This window comes from Falco peregrinus, chromosome 5, assembly GCF_023634155.1.
Source record: "Falco peregrinus isolate bFalPer1 chromosome 5, bFalPer1.pri, whole genome shotgun sequence".
In the NCBI taxonomy this organism is placed as follows: domain Eukaryota; kingdom Metazoa; phylum Chordata; class Aves; order Falconiformes; family Falconidae; genus Falco; species Falco peregrinus.
In genome coordinates, this window is record NC_073725.1 from 88,471,350 (window position 1) to 88,493,793 (window position 22,444).

Consider the following 22,444-nt stretch of genomic DNA (forward strand, 5'->3'; position numbering starts at 1 on the left):
TATTTCAGCATAGCAATAAGTGAGCCACTATCATAATTTCTGCATGCTTCATAGCAAAGCAAAATTCTAGTAATTACGTAGAATAAGGCTCAAGCTGATTTGTGGTACTGCATCTGCTCTCATAAGCCTAAGCGAGAGTTATAGCTCCCTAAAATAGGCCTCCAGCTAAAGGATTTTTACCTTTTAGATGTGATGCCACATCCAGATTCACCCCTTTGTAGCACTGAAAGCTGGGAGCAGCAGTTTGGCCTGTTGCACGTTTTCTTGCACTTTCCAGATCCCAGCTTGGCCCAGCCCAGGGACACAGCCACATTGCCACAGGAGGCTCAGCACTGCTTAGCATGTCAGTGCTGTTTTCAGAGCAGGGTAAGATCACCCTGATGGATGGAAAGACAGGATAATGTCACAGTTGCACACAAAGTGGCACGACTCTGGAAAAGCAGGTTTTATGTCCATAATTCAGCAATAACCTTCACGCTGACCGGAAGGGATGTGGTCTAGGACCTTAATTCCTGTTATCTGAATATCTTTAGCTGCACGAAGTGATCCAGGTGGCAACTGTGACTAAGCAAGAATGAAGTATTCACAGCCCACACCTGGGCAGACAAGTCTTTCAGGGGACAGAGCCTAGCACTCCCTCGGCTACCACCTTCCCAGACACAGAGCCCTCCCTGTCATTAATCTGCACCATGTTCCCTTCCTAAGCACTGCTCTCCCCACCCTTTATGAACTTTTCTAATTTTACAGCATCAGGCTTCTCAGCTGCAGACAAATCAGAATACTGAGCATGTAACAGGAATGCTAGTAAAACTTGTCCCCAGTGGGAGGCAACTAGAGATCTTCTCTTATCCAAGAAGTACAAATCTGGGAGGGGTCTCTGAGACTGCCCAGTCACCCCTTGCACCATGGTGCAATTGTATATACATAGGCTGACAGAGGTGCAGCCAGCCTGCCCTTGCATAGGCCCGTGAGGGGGATTTTAGAGCTCACCTGCAATAGCAATCACTTCTGGCTCAACATAATTACACAGGAGACCTCTCTCTGCCTCCCTTCCCTCTTGCATTCCTCCCTCTCTGCAAGCTTCCTTTTTCCTAAACTGAAAAAAATCCAGTGCCTTCACATCACCTCCCCCTCTTTGCAAACACAGGAATTTCCCAGTGATAGCAAGTGGGGAGTGAAGCCCAATTCTGCATCACGATCCCTAACGCACACACCGAGAGGCTAGGGCAGGAGGGGAGGCAACGAAACCTGCAGTGGGTGGCAGGAGCAGGACAGGTCTGTGATGTGATTTGGACCACAAGAAAATGAGTCAGTGCCTTCCCACCCAACCTGACTGTGCATGTGTAGCGTCAAGTACGGCTCAAGCGTTCTTCAGTTACACTAAATTGTACAACCGATTCCCAAGGTGTTCCTGCCATGTTAAGCCAGGTGTGGCAACAGAAAATAAATCCTTCCTGATCCCATCTTCACTACGCACACCACACACCCTGCTCAGTCCAAAGTCACTGCTTTTCCCGTCGTTTTCATCCAAAAAACTTTCTCAGAGAAGTCAGGTCTCCCATTAGCTCAGGACAGCACCTTTACAGGACACATCAGTCAGGTCACAGCCAAGTTCCTCTGCAACCTTGCAAGGGCCATCACAACTCACTGGGTCCAGCCAGCCTCACCAGTACACTCCTTTTCATCAACCCTAAACACAGTGCATGACCCAGAATCAGAAGGAAAGGTTTAAGAACAGGAACAACAGAGCACAAAATAAGAAAGCTTGCTGAATAGAAACCAAAAGGGGCAGTTAAAAGACTAAAATGTTGCAGGTTTTATGGAAATTATATGAAGTCATACCGAAGGCTGAAAGCAAACGTATACCACCTAGCAAAGAAAAACAGAAACTGTCATAACTGAACAGAAAGGCAAAAGGAGGCTACTGGAAGAAAAACCTTTCTTCCAGTCTTTCAAAAACCTGAAGTTATTTTTCCGTTTCTTCATCAGTTGCCTCTTAAAGAAGGAAAATCTCAGGACTCTGCTGGGACAACATGACCCAGGTATAAAAGGAGGATCTAGAGACACACAGCTCTAAAAAAGAAGGTACATTCATTCTTTCTATCCATGTCCATCACACTAGATCCCTTCATTATGTCAGTGCAGCTAAGAATCAATCTCCCACATAGATACTGACAGAAGAGGTTACAGAACAAAATCACACCAAAATGCCCAGACAAGGTAGACTATATTGAGTCCTGGAGGAGCACAACATGATACAGCTGCGGCATCCAACCCTTTGCTTGAATTACCCTGTGGACCACAGGTCAGAAGGTGACAAACACAACAGCAGGTTTTAGAAGGATCTCCAAAGCAGACTTGACAAGGAACCAGAAGGAAAGACAGAGACACATGAGTATCAAGTCTCAGCCTAGAGCAAACCTCCTGGTTGGTGGGGCAATAGACAGGCTTGCTGCTCGAGCCAAGTGAGCTGTGTGAGCCCCCTGCAAAGGGTTGTGTCTAGAGCCAACAGAAGGGGATAAAGACAGAAGTGGTGCAAAACCTGCAGCCTAAGGTAAAACAGCTCCAAGCCCACAAAACTGGTACTATGCTACAGTCGCCACTGGCACTTAGTCCTTCCTTTTATCCTCCCTGCACAGATCTCAGGCTTACTGGGACTTGGCACACAAAGGAAGACTCCCCAATTACTGAAACAAGTCTGTTTGAAACCTCTCCACTCTTTATCGCTCCAAAAACGCAAACAAGGAAACACTAACAAATGCCCACGTCAGAACTGTGATTTCAGTGGCAGTGAACCAACTAGTATTGCCCCATGGCTCCATTTCCTCCGCACAGCAGTCCTGCCCTTGCTCCCGCTCCTCTGGACAAAAACTGCTGTCACCTACCTGCCAAATCACAGAAGACAAAGTCAGAAGATCTCTCCAGGCATTCATCAGGACACCTGCCTTAAAAGTGGGTCAGTCTTACAATCACTTTGCCTAGAGCAGTGTTTCAGGTTGGCAGCCTGAAAGGGTCTGGGTTAAGACAGAAGATGCATTTTTTTGAAAGCCTCATCTTGCAGGTAACCTATAAATACTGTTTTCTTGAATATACTGCTGTGGTCAGCATTGGTGAAAGAGCTTTAGCATGAATAGGCAACTGTGAAGTTTGCAGTATGGAGCATTCTGGCCCATTTCAGCTGCATAGCCACCCTTCCCTGCAAACCAATGGATTCACAGTACCAGAGGGAGAGTTCAGACTAGAAAAGGAGCTGACTCTCCACACACGCAATTAAATTGCACATCTCTGTCTCAAGGAGTGGCAGATACTAGAAGTGGCCATTGGTTCAGAAAGTGATTGAGCAAAAATTATACTCCCAGATTTACTATCAATGCAAGTATAGTTTCAAACTGACAGGACTGATCCTTATCTCTGCATAGATCTTTAAAAGAATGCTCAAGTGCACAGGTCACATCCAGTTATGTGGTTGTGTGGTATTACGTGCCTGCTCGTTAAATGTCAGCTCAAGAGATTTTTATAAACAAGGCAATATTTGGTTCAATAAGTGCCTTGTTTCACCCTGTTTGCTTAAGCATTCAGTTACAAGTAGAGAATATGTGAAGAGAAACACTATTGGCTTTGAGATATACTGCGCCCACACCTACAAATGCTAGTGGGGTCACCAGAACCTGACACTGAAGGTTTGTGTTTCACAGCTCATGCAAGACCATCTACCCTCACCTGCCTGTGCTAACAGGCTTGAGGCTACTTCTAAGTTGCAAAGGAGGAGGAGGAAAGCCAAGGGTGTCAGAGACCTGCCTACAGTCAAACTTGCCAAATCCTCAGTCACCTCAGGACTAAAACCCAATCTCGATTTATTCCCTGTTGTAGTAACTCCAGAGCAAACCCTGCCCTGGCCAAATGACACTCCCAGAGCTATTCTCTGCACACTGCTAAAGGAAATGTCACGGAGACTAACAAAAAAGCAATGGAGATGGTTAAGACAGGATAAAAAGGCTAGAAAGCATAAAATATCAGCTTATAGTAAAACCCAGCTTCTATATTACACCTTCCCAGAGGTTTACACAAGAGATTTTGCTTGCTTTCTACCTCCCTTTCTCCTCTGTAAACTTCTCTGTAATGTTTGTTTTGTGCAAAGTCAAAAAACACCTGCATGTAACACTCAGACCTTGTCCTGAATTATAAGTCCAACTGAGCTAAAAAAAAAACCAAAACCAAAAAAACCCCAAACAACCAAAAAACAACCAAAAACCCCTCCAATGACTGACATCTGACTTTCCTCTCATTACAAGGTTTGTATTCACTGGTGACCAACTGGGTGCACTAGAGAGCAGAAGTGTTGTTTAGTAATGCCCTAACCCTGCCTGTTCAGCTATGCATTAGGACTAGGTCTTCAGACTATGCCTGTTGGAGACACTCTTGACATACCAGCAGCTAGGAGTAAGAGGCATGACCATATTTCAGGTCACTTACATTACTGAAAGACCAGTTTTCAGCAGCAGGAAACTCAGAGCTGATACATGCTCCCAGAAACCCAGCCCAGCCTTGACAGTCTGCTCATGGAGAACCAGGCTATCTCAGCACTGGCCCCTCAACCATCAGCTCTGGCTGCACTGTGGTGCTCACAGCACTACAAGTATTTGGCACCCTGCACTCCAGGAGCAGCACTCCTGGTGTCAGCTGCTGTGCCACATGCTCGTAACTCCCATGTCCTTTGGCTGAGCGGGTCCTCCCAAAGCATACACTCACCTTTCAGAGGGTCAGGCAAGAAAAGGTGAAGTGCTGTGGGCACTCAACAATGCTCCTGCCCCTTCTGGCTCCATTGTGAGCATCATCAGCACTTGGCCATCTCTACCGTACACTGAAGTGCAGCTAAATATAGCAATAATTGACAGGTACTCCTTATTCTCAAGTACAAAGAAGCTCTACCTCTGTATTTTATAGTTTCAAGAAAATGGTCTCCTGTATGAGTCAGTCACCTGCTAAAAAACTTTACACGTTCTCAGCTGCTTCTCCTTACAGCAAGGCTGACAACTTGTGATGCAACACAGCAGTCTAACCTGCCCTTGTCTTTATATATAAAGATATATACACAGGTGTGCGCACACATAGTCACCTATAGTGAGTGACAGGTCATACAAAGCCCCTAGAAAGAAGGAGGGGAAAAGACAGTGCCCACATTATGAAAGTCAGAGATCCAGCTCATGAACTCAAAAGTCTAACTCAATGACTAAAACCTGTCTCACTCTCCCTAAACCCCTGTCAGCCAAAGACCACCAGTCCTAAACACTTATGTACCTTCTCCCTACACCCACTTAGCACCTTGCTACGCCAAGCACCTGCAAGGGACTTACTTCAGCTCACAGCATCCAGCCTTGCCCTGTCCCTTGCAGTGACCCGCTCTGTAGGGTAAGATAAGGAAGGTGTAACCCCTTCCTGATGCATGTATGTGTCTGATGAAAAGTAAACACAGAAAACAAGCTTTAAGATCAATTCCAGCTGTTAACCTTGCACTGCCAAGTTTGTACCAAGGAAGACAATAAGTGAACCTGGTTGAACATCACACTCATAACAACACATAGTACCATAGACAGACAAATTGCCTGTCTATGTCCTTATTTTCCAGGACAGGAAAGGCAGGAGGAGAAATATAGGACATTAAGCACTGTGTTAAAAATTACATGGCAAGGTCAAAGCCACAAAGAGAACCGGGGAGGAGGAAAGTAAGAAAAGCACTGCAGGGTCAGTTCTTGTTGTTCCTGCCTCCTGAAACCTGTCAGCCTTCCAGGCACCCACCCACCAGCGTCACTGCAGTAAGCCAGCAGAGCTGGGCACCTTTTCCTTGCTTTGCGGGCTCAGGACATCCATCTGCCGGCACGTCCCTGGGACCAGGCTGCGACAAGGAGCACGCAAGCACCAGAGGGCACCAGGAGCTCAGCCCTGCTAACCTACCGGCTCCCTCCCGGGACTCTCCCGCTGCCACTGGAGGTCTCTGCTAAGTCGTTCACCTGGGGAAAAAGCCATGGGGAAGAAGCTGTTTTAACCAAGATAGAAGATTTCACAAAACAGCATCCGTTTTGTGGAAACTCTACTGGAAAATATTAAAGACAAACATCAGTCGTTTCTGGTGTGTGGGTTTTTTCATTCATATATTCTTGTACTTCTGATTTCATTTCAATTCAGAACAAAACCACATTTTGAATTGTGATTTTTTCTTAGACAGAAATGTGTACCTATCACTATGCCCCTCCAGACAGACGACCACATGGCCACCGTTCCTGTGTCTCAGCCCGTGACCCTCCAGTATGATCCAGCAAGTTCTCTCCTTCTCTATGAGTACCTGCTGGTGGCTCGTCAAATCAACAGAAGTAAAAATCTGCCTCCATAGCTGTCTTCATCCTAGAGCAACAGCTTATATGAAACTATGTGGGATGGACTGATGTTACCATCAAAGCGACTTAAGCGTAGACATGGAAACAGAGCAAAGCCTGCAACAGCTATTTCCAGAAAGATTTAACTGCTATTGGGGAAAAAAAGAAAATGAGTCTGTAATTATTGCTGACTTAGCCTCCTTAATACTATGATTCTTCAGTCTGTACCGTAAATCTTTCCGTGGCACTTGTTTATCCTCTAGTTTTATGTACTTTCATTATACATCTAACAATACATTTCCCTTTGAGTTGCTAAGGAAAAGTCCTTCTCAATCCCTAGAATAAAACATCTCCTCGCAAGAGTCTCCAAGTTGTCTTGAGAATGTAGTCTAAGAAAAAGTCGCAGTTAGCAAATCAGACATTGACCAATAACTCACAAAACTTAGGAAACAGCCCAGACTGGACAAGTTCAGAAAAAACCTGAGCAATTGAGGGCTTTTAGAAATTGGCCACTCAGGGCCACCTTCAGCCAGTCCTTGTTGAAAACAAGAAACTGCTTCTCACTAGATTTGGTCCAGATTTGAGTCCTCAATTGATTTTTAATTCTGGGCAGAGTGTTCTGTGTCACACCCTTCTAACGCTGATGCCTGTGCAGGGCAGGAACTCACCCGGGTCTCCCACACCCAAAGGTGGCTTCACAAGCATGCAGTACCTTCACAGCAGAGTAACTTTGCTATAACACGATAATGCATTGCAAAGCAGAGAAGAGACTGACTGAGTCCCAGAGCGGCAATCCCATGGGCCGTGCGCCTGCACGAAGCACTACGGCTGGATTCCGTAATGCAGATGCCATTTTACCAAATGCCAAATCTCAAATGCTTTTGTTGTAATCTCCAGCAACACAAAGGAAACACCTGTCTGTAATGGGCTATCGCCATGTAACAGAGCTATCTGAAGTATTTCCCAAGTGTTGTCTTATCTTACTTTTATCAATTACATAAATTCAATGGGCTCTGGAGTTACAATGTGGGATTTCAGCCATTTTATCTGCTAGCTTTATGTGAACATCATTTGGAAACATCATGTTCTGTAAACTGCGGACTGCACGGCCACTGCTCCCCACAGTCTGGGCAGAAAGCTCTGCCCTGGGCAACACAGTCCTCTGCAAAGAGCCTGTGTGTACAATACACTATCTTTTTGGAGAAGGAAGAGCTAGGCTTCGCTCCACCTGATGCTGGGGAGTTTGAGGTGAGACCAAAGAGGAATACATGGGTCTCACTCAAATGCAACGTGAATTTTGCTTTGCTCTAGTTTCATAATCTGCAAACAGCAGCAAGCCTTAAGACCAGAAAGTGCAAAAAAATTGTTTCTGCAGTATTGGAGAAAAAAAAAAAACCAACCAAAAACGTGAAATGGTTATAGGCCTTTAAAGTTAGCAGGTTGCTTCCCAAACATTTTTTTGCCTGGAACAAAAGTCAGAGCACCAAGACATGCCTTGTTGGGATGCTGTGGGTCCAAGAGCTATCAAAAGGCAAGGCTCGAAAAGAATAAATATAGACAAGTGCAAAATTCAGCTTCAGTACTAGGGATTTTCTGCATAGTTGCTCAGAGTGCAACACAGAGGATCCCAGAATAAGGCTACGTTACGCTGGAGGTCAACCAACAAGCAACAACATGAGCCAAAGTCAGCTTCTAGCATCTCTGTGCTGAGTGCAGTTGGACAGGAGTGGCAAGTAACCAGATTTATCCATTCAAAAGCAACTCTTAAAGTAACTGTGACCATGCTCTCTAAAAATTTTCCACTTCCAGCTGCTACAACTGGAGATTTTCACCTCCACAGTAAAGCACCAGTGAACAGAAATGGCCTGTTCAGTGGTCTTGTTTGCTCCAGAAGTGATTCCTGAGATGGGCAAGGACATGAGACCCAAACATCATCACAGCAGCACAATAAAGCCACCTAATGCTCTTTTATGTCAAAGTTCACTGAGATTCCTTCGTGTGCTAAGGTACATCAAGAAACTGAGCTCACCTTTAGGCACAGAATTACATTCAAAGTGCAAGGAGAGTAACATGCCAGGAAACAAATACAAAATGGAAAGAGCCTCTGAAGGAAAATGCAGGTCAATGCAGTGATGCTGCTGACACCCTAGGCTATGCGTGACAACAGCACTGCAGAAAACAGTTGGGGAATCTTGCTTAACTTCCCAGATGAGTCACACAGCGTCTCATGGGCCAGGGAAAGGAAAGGAGGGTGTGAAGGAGGTGTAACAGATCCTGCTACAGGCTACACTGCAGAGACACAATGTCCAAGTCACTGAAGTGAGTCCAGATTCATGTAAAAGTAAATGACAATGAGAGTCAGATCCTTTGTTTTTTTAACCAGTTCCACTGCCACCACAAAAGGCTTACAAAAGAAGGACCATCTTCTTACAGTATTGTCTTGTTATCAATAAAAAAGGGCAAGGCAGCTAGACAGCATAGCAATGGTAAGGCTGACAAAACTCTGGGAGATGAAGCATAACAAAATATCTCAGCAATGAGGTGCTTCTGAAAAAAAAAATTTTTCCCAGGTCATTCATTCTTAAGAAATAAATAAGCAAAAATAAACTCCAACTGGGCTGTTGTTTATACTCACCTTCCTTTCAGTTCCCTGATCCCATCAGATGGTCTGTGACACACTGTAACTCACTCTCTCACTGAGACTTTCAGCCCCTTGTTTAACACTGTCCCTCTCAGACACACGGTGGTGGCTAAATCCTGGAAATAAAGGATTCTTTGGATGAGAAAGATTGTGCCAGTTCAGGGCAGTGAAAATTTCAAGTGATCTTGTTTTGCTGCAGCATAGCCATACAAGGACATCACCTGAAGGGTGATTTGGCTTTGCTACCATTTTAATACCAAGTTAAGCCCTGAGTAGATAATGCTGTAAGGTGTAATCACTGCACCCTTACACGCCCTTCTCACTGGATAAGAGGGCCTGACCCCGACGAAGGTGACAGTCAGTTGCTTGACTTAGGAGCAGCTACTTCCCAGCTACATCCCAGAACTGACCCCCTAATGCAGTAACTGTAATGGGCCACTGGTAATGGTCAATATCTGTTATCAGCCTCTTCCTCACTGCAGAATTGCCCAGGGACTCTCACTGGGTGGCTGTGCCCCATACCTCAGGAGCTGCTACCATTGAGGATGTCACCCAGTCCTCATTTCCATACAAAAGCCACCAGCAAGCAGGTGGCACTCACCTGTGCATGTTGCCTGGGGTGCAGAACAGGACCTGCGTCGCAGGCACACCCTGCAACACCCTTTCCAAATAATCAGTGCACTTGCAGGCATTTATTTAGCTGGCAGAGCGCACTGCAGGAGAGACACGGAAACATCCCCAGCCCAGCTGAGCCCCTGTGACATTCGGGCAGGACTAGCCACAAATCCCCTGAGAACACTGATGGTCACGATGGTATGGGCACTCCCCTCAGAAAGAAATGAGCTCTGAGCATCAGCATGGTACATGCAGGCTGCCACAAAAAATGCACACTGATCCATTCAGGGATGTGATGGTTAAACTCAGGTTCGTGTTCATATTTACAGATAGTTTTAATGTGCAGGAGAAAACAAAGAGGTATTTTATTCCAAGCCTCCCACATGCATCTAAGATGATATGTGTGAAGCAAAATACAGAATACAGCCTAGAGAAAAAAAACACCAAGAAACAATACAAAAGAAATACCTGTCCCCAACAGAAAATTGTTGTAAAGGGCAAGATTTGTGGATTTAATTTAAAAATTCCTTTCACCAACAGAGGAGGAGGAGGTAAATCACACTGCCAAACAGTAAACATGAAGAAAAGCAACAAATAACATTTATGTAGTTTACCATAACACAACTGAAAATATAAAAGCTCTTTGGTTTATTGCTGTAGACACAGAACATGTTTGTGCTCTGAAGTAATGCATGAGACACTGATAACACAGTGCCTGCAGAGTCAAGTGCAGGATTGATTCCTCATTTAAAGAAAGCTTATATCCTTGACCTCATGTAGGAAAATTGCAGCCCTAATATCTGACAGGTGAAAAACTGCATCTCACAATGCCCCAGAGAATGCAGGGGTATGCAGGCAGTGTGCCAGGTTTATGTTTGGAGTAAATCTCAGTCCATGATCATCATTCAGAACACCTTTCCTTACAGGGCAGCTTGCCCCAAGGATATACTTACCCCAGGTATTTCTGAGGGGAGGATTTCCTGCTGAAGAGGGATGTAGAGAGTCATTGAGCCTAACACCAGGGCCCATGTGGAGATCGCATGAACAAAATACTGCTACCATCTTGGATGTAACAATGGGGGAAGGTGAGATCTTCAAGTGTTAAGGAAGTTCAGAGCATGTACTGTGATAACAGATGAATGTGGAAGTAAGTAGGATTAAAAGCAATCAGACTACACAACCCACCTCCCCACCCCCCCAATCAACCTGTTTGCAGCCAGGAGCAGAGATATCATGAGGGACATCTTCTGGCATCAGACCAGCTCTTGCCTCACTCCTTACGAGCGTCCCAGAGGAATGTAACAGCTCCTGGAGCTGGAGTGAGTGGCCTGGAAGAGGATGCATAGAGAGCAGTCACATGTTGACACTCCCTTAACGGCAGCAGAAATGTGGGGATTGAAACAGGCCAGAGGAGATGACAGAGGTGATCTATAATAAGCCCTTGGCATAAACCAAGTCAGAAAGTGGTCCTGCTGGGTGCTTCCACCAGCCGAACAACAGGCCTTGGGAGGAGACAAGCACAGCAGCCCCGATCTTTTCAGGACCTGTACAGGATGGGTTTCTTTACACCCAATCATCTTGCAACAGCCTGGTTTTATCCATGGTTTACACCGGGGCTTGGTTTGGCTCCTAGCGAGGTGCAAAATCAATGTTTCCTTCAGAAGTCAAAACTGTTTCATAAAAAACACACTTTGTATAACTCTACTTCCCCTGGGCTGAGTTCTCAGCATGAGTGGTAGCACTTTCTGCATTCCTCCTCTTTCCCATTCCAGAAGCTGCTTCAATTAAAGATAAAACTCTTGATTCCGTCCTGAGAACAAGAGGTACCAAGCCTGTCAGAGATCAAAATACCCACTGACCTCAGCAGCAAGTTCTTGTGAAAGTACAGCTGGCCTCCAAAGTATCTGACAACTTCCAAAAAGCTTAATGGAGAGTGAAAAATACCTCGTTCAGTTCATTCTAGCACTAATTTAAATCAAGACTGGCTGCATACTGTGAATCACACGTTACTGATGATACTTTGCTAAAGACTGGGTGTCCAGGAAGCTAACCTGGGCTTTGAAATACAGCACAGGAGCGAACGTCTTCTGAATAAAATCATAAAAACCTCTGAAGCATTACTATTTCTCACCAGCTCAATCTCAGGGCTCCGATGACACAAGAGGAAATATCAAGATAGCATTTAAATTTTGCCGATTCTGACTACAATCTAATTCAATAATTGTCACTTGTGTGAGCAGCATTTGCTCTCATAGTCATATCACAGCCTGCACGACTAGTCACTCAAGACAGACATATTTGGTCAGACTTCTAACAGACGCCGACAGGCCTCACAGGACTCCTGAGTGTTTGGTGTACTGAAGAAAGTAAAGCTTTGAAAAGTAGCAGGTGATAATAAATCAACTGTGTCCATATTAACAGGAGCTTGGCAGGGTCCTTACAAACGGCAAGGATTAAAGGCATGGCCATGTATGACAAAGGACCGTAATTCACCTCCCCTAAAGCTGAAGAGTCACCTTCCTTTCACTATTGAGATGAAACTCACATTTCAGAACTGCATCAGGGACGACCACAGAAACAAAGAACTTCCTCTTCTAAAACCATCCTCTTGACATTAAGCCACAACCCACAAACCTTTAAATCACAGATATACAAGAAGACAAACCGGTCTTGCACCTATCAGCCTTCATCAGTGTTTTTAAAATCTCCCTTCACTCCCTGACCTCAAGCACACAACTGACCGCCCAAGGTCCAACTGGCTCCGGCCATTCGGGTGCCTGCAGTGGCTGCTGTCTTCCTCCACCTTCCCATACTCCCCAGTGGAGCAGCAGTCCAGCCCCTGGCAAACCCCTCTGATACCTCCAAGGTATTGACCTACCTCCTCTGAAGCAAAACCCCACCAAACCTTTCTGTTATTGGGCAGAAGCTTCCAAAGAAGCAGAACAAAGCATCTTTCCATCCACTGGGAGCTCAGAGATGGAATTCATTGTCACCGGACACCAGAGATGCCAAAATGCAATTAGACAAATTCATGCCAGACAAATCCACCATGGGGCCCTTAAGTACAAAGACACGTTTCCATTCCCTGGCTTAGGAATTCCTCTGACAGAGACAGCTGAAACCAGGGATTCACAGGTCAAATTCAGAAGAGTCTGTTTGTAAGTTCTTACATTCAATTCAGCAAGAGTTTGCACCCATTTCAGTTTTTAGGATACAGAAGCACTTTCCTGAGCCAAAAAAAGAGATAGTTGAATAGAGCAAGTAGCTAAGAAAAATCATACGGAAAATGTAGACTGTGAGCTTATTCAAACAATCCCTTTGGGATCAAAAGTACAACAGAACAGATGATTAGCCCATCACAACAGAAGTATCCTAACAAGCCTGCAAGGAAACTGTCCTTACATAGATTCAATGCTTTTCTTTACACCACTACTGAGGAAATGTTTCCTGTACCAGAGTAAGTGCATAACAACCAGTAACTGCAGCAACAGTTTATTAAAACAGTGTTATGTGATGCCTCTTTGTTGGCTAGTCATTAACTTCCTACTGGAGCTGAGACTTAATTTCCATGAGACTACACAGTAAAATTCTGCCAAGTTCTGAGCTTTCCAGGGGATGTTCAACAGCCCCCCACAAACACACTTGGGAAAATAATACAGAAATTTTGTCTATACAATTGCACTATCAAGTCTACATGAATTCTATGACCTTTCCTATAAGCTATTCTCACTTTAAGGCAGCTCATTTCCATGCTGAATGGGTGGAGAAGGACAGAGACCGCTACTGGAGTTCAATTTTTTTTTAACAAGTGGCAGTAGTTATGTGATACCTGAGGATACCACAGGAAGGGCTGGGCCTTTGTTGCTTGGAACAGAGTCAAAGAAGTCACCTGGCATCACTCACCATGTTCACTGTGATCAACTGGGTACCACCATATAAAAAGGTGGCACTGGAGAAAGAGCTACTGCTGTAGACAGTTGCTGGACTACATGCTGCTTTCTAGAATTCACGAAGTTCTGGAAGGAGAAAAAGTAAGTTTTGGGAGGTATGGCTGTTTTGTCTTTCAGCTAAACAATTAAGTTAATGATTATTAATGAGCAAGTTGCTACTCTGTGTAGGAATGTGTATGTTGTTGCTCTTCCATGTAATTAGGCAGAGGAATTGATTTCCAGTTGAACTGCATGTTGTTCTTGGCCAATTCCAGCCATTGCATTATCACTTACAAGGATTTTTAAATAATAAAGTGAGGTGCTCAGAGAAAAGATAGAGGCAGAAAGGCACAGTGAAAGTGATAGGTAAAATATGACACAATTTCAAAACAGCGATTGGTCAATGGCTGTGGCTGTTCTAGGACATAAGGTGGTTGAAAACTTGCTCTATCAAGGCAAGATATTACATTGATTGAAACACTGGAGGGATCTGTGGCACAGGCTTTGTGCTGTGCTTCAGTGAGATACGTTACAGAGAAGAATGTTGGAGAATTTCTAACGTAAGCGAGATCTGACTGTCTCTGGTCATCAAGCTGACTGACAGTTGACAGAAAGTACATTAGGCAAAGAAAGTAACAACTTTCAAAGAAAGATACTTTTATGAAAAAATACAATCAGATTTTAGGGGTACCTTTTAGTGCTGGAGGAATGTTTCTGTTCACCGGTGATTAATATCAGCTCTGATTATTTGTGCGAGGCACCCATCCCTCTGTCTGTTTCACAAATGTTGAAGCCACTGAACTCTCCCTGGCACTAGCCACCATGCCAGGAGCAAAGTGAACCTGGGTCACAATCACCATAATGGAGCTGCCATTGGTTCCAAGGGATGTAAACAGAGATGCCAGGAGAATCCTTTGCCTTATAGCTTCACTTCCCAAGCTGCAGCATGCACTAACCCAGAGCAGCTTTCCAATACAGCCACAGAGACAACTTGCAGAAGCATGTCTACTGTCAGGGAGCTTCCACTCACTTTGCAGGGATCTATACTTGCCCTTGGAGTAAACCTCAGAAAAGGCTGAAAGCCCTTACAGCAGTTAAGGAGAGCACTAGTTCCAGTGAGCAGTAAGGAAGTCTACAGCCAGACCATGGATGTGCTCAGTGCACTCCACTGTTCTCCAGCTCCATCTGCAGAGTAATGGTCCTGACAATCTGAGCAGTAAGGACAATTTTTGCAGAATTTCAGGAGAGTAGCTGTACTCAAAAGACACAATTCGCAGATCTTTTATGCTTTTTTTTCAGCCTTGAAAAGACAATCCAAGAAAAGAAGAGCAATGAAGGCAAAAGAAAGGCCACCACTTTTAATCGTGCTTATGACTTTACTCAGTTTAGGTAAGTCAATTCCGCCCCACAACCATGCTGAGGGCTGATTCCCACACAGCTGAATATACAGATTAGTGGATCAAAGCAAAGTGTCTCTGACGTTGTCAAGACTTTGCAGTGTGGTTTGGGCACCAACACTGAACATGTAGTGCTATGTAACAAAACCAGCACAAATGATTGGGGTGCGTGCTCAGTATTAGTATATAACCAATGAAGGATGAAAACTTACCTCCATTTCATACTCTCCTAGTCTCTGTTCTTGCATTTCTGTGGGGGTCTACAATAGTTAGATGACTGAAACTAAACTGATTTTCATCTAACTATTCCATCTGCATTTTGGTTTTTTTTTTTTTCCCCTAGGACCACGTGTAAAAGGTTTAAATCAGGTATGTGTGTAACATCACCAAATGCTGTAAAAAGCTTTTCTGTGTTATCAGTCATAGAGCAGACACTTAGTAGTAACATCAGTTACCTGCAACAGCCACTTATGCACAAAATACACTTGTATCCACTTAAGAGCCATCTAGTGCAAGGGAATCTCCATAAGGTTACTAACAAAGACCTGCAATACTTCCCAGAGCTCCACAAGCCCACGGGCTGGAGCAGAGAAGGTATAATACTGCAGCCAGGGAGGATTCCTGCTTTAAAGCTGATCTGTTGGCTGGAATAAAAGTGCAGCTCCACCAAGACACTGATCATCAGCTCATACCAGCTGAGAATCTGGTCAAGTCTGTCCTGAGCTGGGAGCAACCAGTCTGTTCTAACCAACAGATGCATAGTGGTACTGGGCACCTTTCAACCCATCCCAATGGTTTGCCTGATGCAAACAGGGCAAGGCAGTACAGGAGTAATTGCTTCATAGCTAGCAGCCCGAGTAAATTACATCCTATTTCATGCCATGAATGCTCTATCCTCACCAGTGCTTTCTCTCCTTTCTTTTCCCAGTGCCCAGCATTCCTCATGTGTAAGTAAAATTTTTTTTGTATCTAAGGTACCATTTGTACACTTGAGATATTGGACAGGGTCTAGCACACAAAAGAGCACAATGGAAGTGTTTTGAAAGCTAATACCCCTAGGAAATATCCCTGAATAGAGCCCATGTAGATTTTCTGCATCACTTATTTAAGGGCTCTCTAAAGCATTTCAGGGGTCTCAGCCCAGCACTGAAAAGAAAAGCTATTATACACCCAAAATTTCACATACAACATGAACAGGAAACACAAGGAGCAGAACAGAGAGATTGTCAAGTGTAAGACTGGAAGAAGTGTTCCAATACTTTCTGTACCCAAAGAAAAGCATCACATGTATCCTTAAAGTGAGAGACTAAAATATTAAATGTCATACACTTCTTTCTTCTTTCACAGCTCCAACATACTGCTCATCTGAAATCAGGTAGGCACCGCAGGGAACTGGTATCCACACTGCTTGGGAGAGATTACACTACTGCTAAAATATCTCCCAAAAGCTTCACCAAAAGAACCTGAGCCCTTTGCAGCCTACCAAGCCCTCTTCTCATCAGACATTTAATGGAAAATGTTCAATGTTTCCTGCTTCCTTTCCAGTTCAAATCTAAGCTCCATCCTGAAGAGCGGTGACTGGTGCAGCCCTTCCCTCCGGCAGTACGCCTGTGCTTCAGTAAGTCACCTCCAACAGGTCTCTCCTACCAACTCCCCAGATACTCCTTTCTAGCTACTTTAAGACACTCACAGTCAGATCTGGCTTCCCCTCCTTGGGCACATCAGACAGCCTTGCTCTGGAATCACTCCCACCAGGCAAAAGGCAGTAAGCCAGGCACTCCTCTTTCCCTTGAGATTGTCTGTAGGAACAAGGAGAGCAAGAGAACCTCAAACTTTGACCTTGGACTTGTAGTTCTTTACCCTTTTTTCTGATGTAACATGCTTGTGTCTGTCCCAGGGCACCAAGCTGACATCAAGACAACTCTCCTCCATCCTCAAGTGCTACATCACGGATGCTACTGCTCTCTTGGACCAAGAGACTTTCCTGCTCTTGTTTCAACAAGTCAACACTGAAGTGCTGCAAACTGCTCTGAATGAAATCAGCGTGCAGGTAATATTAGCATCAGAGGAGAGGACAGTCAGCAGCTCCCTCTTTAGACGATACGCCGGCACGCTTTAGCCTGGGCTACATCCACAGCTGCTTGAGTACTTGACTGTTTTTTTCCCCCATGCTGCTAGACGAGCAGAGATTATTCAATAGTTACCTTGAGAGCCTGCAGCTCTGGGTCTCTAGTATGTTGTTACTACAATTACACGGAAATGTGAGCACAAGTTTCAGTACAAACCAGCCTTCTCCTCTCTTCTCTTCCCTTCTTCCTCTCCAAATCCTCCCCAAGACCTTTCCCATTCTCCTTAACAAGAACAGGAGAGAAGTCTGGCTACCAAGCACTTCTTACTCAGCTGAACACTTCCTTGTTCTCCTTCTCTACCTGCATTTACTTCTCTCTGTTGAAGAGAGCACAGCCTACCTGAACAAGTTACTACCTTTCAGCCCAGACGCAGTTCTTGCAGTCTCCATGCTCCTAGCACAGTGCCAGCACCAAGGAAAATAGGTTTGTTCAAGCCACTCTCAGGAGTAATTTTCAAGGCAGTATAGATGAACTCATATGAAGTAGCATTTGGGGATTAGAAGCACAAAGGCAATTTCTAGATCTTCTCAAGAAGAGCCAAGCCAGTTACAGTTGGACAAGCATGACGAGAATCAACTTGAAGATCCTGGGAAAAGGACAGCACTCTTGTCCCAGTGTTTGTGCAGAATCTGCCACAAAGAGTTTCTAGTCTTGGCACTACCCCTAAGCATGGCAATAATACCCGTAACACATTAGCAATACTTTGAGAATTTTCTCTCTTGTTTTCAGGTCCGCAGTGACCAGGTTGCATCTGCCACCAAAGCCTTCATGTTAAATGCAGCATGGGAAGTCATGAAGTCTGATCCTAAAGTTGCAAATGCAGGTTTCCTGGCATCCTGGTTCCAGGAGACCCTGCATGCCTACCTTCCCTCCATCGGCACCAACATCCTGGACTGCATGGCACAGCTTCCAGTCACTTGTGATGGCCTAGCCACAGTGTATGTCTGTTCTAAGCTCAGGGTCTAATTAGATGGTATGCACGAGCGCGTGGTTTGACAGAACCAGGAAATGCATTGCATTGTCAAAACAGGGCTTTTTAAGATTTGAATTTTGATGTCTATTTTCCTGCCAGTTATCTCTGTTCCTAATTGGTGCTATTAAGATTGATCCACAGAAGAGTTAAGATAGGGCTAGAAAAAAAAGGAAGATAGAACAAGATCCCAGAGCCCAGTCTGTGAAAGCTACCAGCAAAGAGCAATACAAAGGTAGCACACTGTCCAGACAGTGTGGTGTGCTTACTGGAATCAGTGTCACATGATTGTATAGGGTACAACCATATGTAATACTCATCTGTGCCTCACACACCTTCACTGCTGTTCGGGAGGTAGATGTAAGCAGGTTTCTGTTCCAGCCATATAAGAAAGCAGCAGATATTTATTAGACATAAATACCATTTTTTACTATTACATTCTGTGCCTCTTGAGGACCTCTCCCACAGAGAGAAGCTGGTGAAGGAGATGAGTGGAAATGGGTAGAAACTTGGGAAGCAGCGTGAAGCAGGATGGAGATGTGAAGGAATTAGCTGGGATATGGGAAGAGCTCTACAAATTCACCTTAGAACATGAAGGGTTATCTTAGTTTCTGTCACGCACCCAAACAGAATTTCTAATGTTCATCTTAAAGAAGGAAATTAAGGGCACTATGAGCTAACAAATTGTTATACATATCAGCACTTGGCAATGGCTTTTGTCTCATCGGTCCCTTTTGAATTCTAGGGTTCAAGCTCTGGACACGGCTTATTCTGAGATGGACAACAGCACAAGGCAACTGGTAGCTGACTGGATCAGAAGATTCCTTACTACACAGGGTTAGTGATCAGTATTTACAGTCCAAATTTTCCTGATATAATTGCAATAGATTCAACAGATACCAGTATAAACTACTAACATCTATTGTCTGCAGAATAAGAATTAGCTGTTAAGATCAGATGATAAAGTACTCTAACGAAAATGATTCAGTAACATACCCTTGCTTCCAGCAGCACAATGAGATAATTTAAAAAGCTTTTCTGAACTCATGTCAAATCATTATGTTAGAGGACAGAAGATCAGTGACAATGATGTTTTTTGGATCAAATTAATCTTATTTTTCCCCGTACCCTCCCTCCAAGCCTTTTCCATACCCATGGCCTCATAGGAGACCAACCCTTATCTGTCCATCAAGAAATAACAAGTTATTTTATGTTTTTAGTTTGCGAAAAAAATTCAGCAAAAGAGTGGCTACTGACCAACTGGAAGAGTTTCCAAAGTCATGCATCATATAATGATCTCACTTCTTGCTGGAGCAGCTTTGATGGGGTAAGAAATCACTTTGAAAATAAGGTTTCCTCCAGTTGTTTCACCCAGCAGGCTGTGAACACTCAAGCAACAGATAAGCAGGGGGATAAAGTGACTGAAACTTTTACTTGCCTATGGATTGTAGTATTGGTGGTTAGAACTACAGGTCAGTGAACAGGCTTCAGCAGTCCACACCCACATGGCACCTACTAACCTTACCTCATATATTCAACAATCTGGTAATTACAGTGTTGTATGGAAGAATTTAGCTCACATGGCAACTTGTTCAGTAGTTTAACCCTTGCCCTGGGTCTTTAGTCATGCCTCTCTGTTCCCAGTTTACAGCTCTTGAGGTGCTCACCGCCAGCCAGCTAGCTCAGCTTACAGTCCTCAGCCATGTGCTCTCCAACAGCAGCTTAGCCGCTGCCATCGCACAAGTGCTCAGCACCAATAATGTCCTCTACCTGGAAGACTACTTAACCGAGTTATCAGCTTTAAGACTGACTCCTCCGCTTGACCACAATGCAATGTACTCAATGCTGGAGACCATTTTAACCAAAGTCAGAGAGAACTTCCCAGATCTGTGCTCACCCTCCTTGAAAGACTTGTTTCAGGTGAAACTGAAAAGGATGTTGGCTGTTACTGATGCAAATATATTAAGACTCTTCCCAACGAAAATAGGCTGCACTGATTTCCAAGATATGTGAGTATACCTGTCATATGCACTTACTAAGAAATTAAGTTAGCAGAGATAATACATAAACATGGCTCAGCACTGCCAGCCTTGCGACTATTTTTATTACCTGTCACTGCTAAGACTACCATGAAAACAAACCTGCAGCACTTCTCATGTTGTCAAATGTTGCCCTGGAGATTTTGAAATGAGTACTTTTAGATTATGACCATAAGATAAATGATGTTATGTCTCTCCAGAAAAAGCAGTACAGCACAATGAAAATAACTATTAGCATAGGCTAAACTTGCCCAGAAGATATATGAACAAAGCACCTCAACACAAGTGAACATTAATCTTCTACAAGGTTCAAAACTGTTTTACTTATCTCTCACTGGGTAAAGTTATCTTAGGCTTTAAAAAGTATTCCTTTTTTTTTTTTTTGGTACAGCATGGCTCAGAACTACTTGATGTGAAACACTGAAATCACATTTCATTTTTGTCAATATACAGCTATAAAGGACTGAATTCTGTGCACCATGAGTTAGATCCTGACACACAGAGAGCTGTATACCAAGCCAGAATGGATTTTCTCAACAGGCAAGCAGCAAAAGAAGGTAACAGATTACCGCATATTACTTTCCTTTATGATCCTCTGAGTACTTTAATACTAAAACCTTACACTAGTTTTGAGCAACACATGAGCAGTAATACTCATATTTTCAAGATTACAACAAAATTCACAAAAACAAGCAGACCCTTGCCTCGTCTTGGGTGAACTACACCAGGAGTACTCTCTGGTATGGCATGGCCAAGCTAAACTGCAGAAGGGTGGGACGATTCTAGTATCTGAATTTAGGATGAAACTTCAACCTCTTCATTGGCACTCCTGAGCACCACTTTCTACTTCCTACATCCACTCTGAGCTTCTTCAAGGCCCAGCTGTGGCTACAGCACCATTTCCACCTCACCTTCTATTTTTCCAGGAGCACATGCCTCTCTGGCTGTCTTGCATAAATGAGCATCTGACGTTAGACAAAGCTTCCCTCTCTCCTGCCAACAGGCTGTCAACTTCTGACCTCCCAACACCCTGTCTCTTGCAGGAGTAGCCTGTACATTCACCACTGCTAACAGTCGAGACTGGTTAGAGGACAACTTTGGCTTCTCTAGTATTTACGCTGACTACAGTGATCTCCTCCGCCTCAACCCCAGCTTCAACGGAGTAGGTATCACACCAAGCAAAGCTTACATTGGGATTCCACAAGGCTGCTCCGTTGTGTTGCTCTGCAATGGCAGTAGGGCATTGTCCTCGGCCTGGGGTTACCTGTAAGCTTCTGAGCAGCCACTCACATGCCAAAAGGCAAAAGCTGGTGGGGGCATTTAACTGCCTCTACAATGACATTCTTCTCCTTTCCTTTTTAGTTTGAGGTGACAGATATGCTAACTTCAGTGCAGCTAGGAAAGCTACTCATCACCTCCTGTATCCTGACTGACAACACCAGGGCCAACGCAGAGACAGATGTTACAGAGATCATGAAAACCCTCCAAACGCGGAATGTCTCTGAACTACACACCTTTCTGCATGAAGTTAATTCTCTTGCAGCACAGGTAAGAGAGCTCCTCCAGCTGCAGACTCTAGGCACCATCCTTTCTCTTGTTGGGTCTCATTTTCATTTGCCCTTGCTCCTGACTGCACAATCATCAATAGATTTCTCCAAAGCAGATTTCTATAAAACAATATAACGGTATGATTCCAAACAAGCAGAATGATCAAGTTTCTCTGATTAAGCAGCAGCAGGGGGGAAAAAGAAAAAAGGAAAACAGCCCAGCACATTTTCATTTTCACTACCCAGCCATGTATCACAAAATCTGCTGTTCATATCTGCAAGAACAAAGCCACACTAATACACATAACTGAGACTGAAAGATAAGCATCTCTGTCACACTCCAGTAGCACATCACTTCCCATTTTTTCTTCTCCCTAGATGCACAAGGAAAGCATAACAAGCACTGGGGTTCGTGACATAATGCTCAAAGGCATTTTCCAGATCCTGAAGCCACATTTTGCCTCAATGACAAGAACAGACTTGGAATCCCTGTTCAACGGGACACTGACCTTTTATCTAGGCTCCATCACTCACAATGAATTAATGACACTGCCTGCTGTCAGTGACTGCCCACTCTTACAAGTGATGTGAGTATAAGTCCAGCTCAGTTTCTCTCATCTGTGTGCACTGTAAAGGAGAATGTCACTGTAGCTACGGGGAGGGATCTGACGGACAAGCGAGAGGAAGAGTTGTGAATTCATCTGTCCCATCAAAGAAGACATTTCTAACTACCTGCGCTAAAAATGTTATTAGCTTGGGTCTGTGAACGTCACGGAAAGTAAGTGATGCTGACGTGTCTCCTCTCT

The 22,444-nt window shown here is 44.3% G+C and overlaps 1 long non-coding RNA gene across 1 annotated transcript in view; it reads right to left on the reverse strand.

The window, feature by feature from the left end:
* Positions 1-9,968: 9,968 nt before the first annotated feature.
* Positions 9,969-22,444, reverse strand: part of LOC114010912 (uncharacterized) — a 44,105-nt gene continuing 31,629 nt past the window's right edge. Inside the window, exon 5 of the long non-coding RNA XR_008747429.1 lies at positions 9,969-10,750. This is a non-coding gene — a long non-coding RNA (uncharacterized LOC114010912). The remainder of the gene's footprint in view (positions 10,751-22,444) is intronic.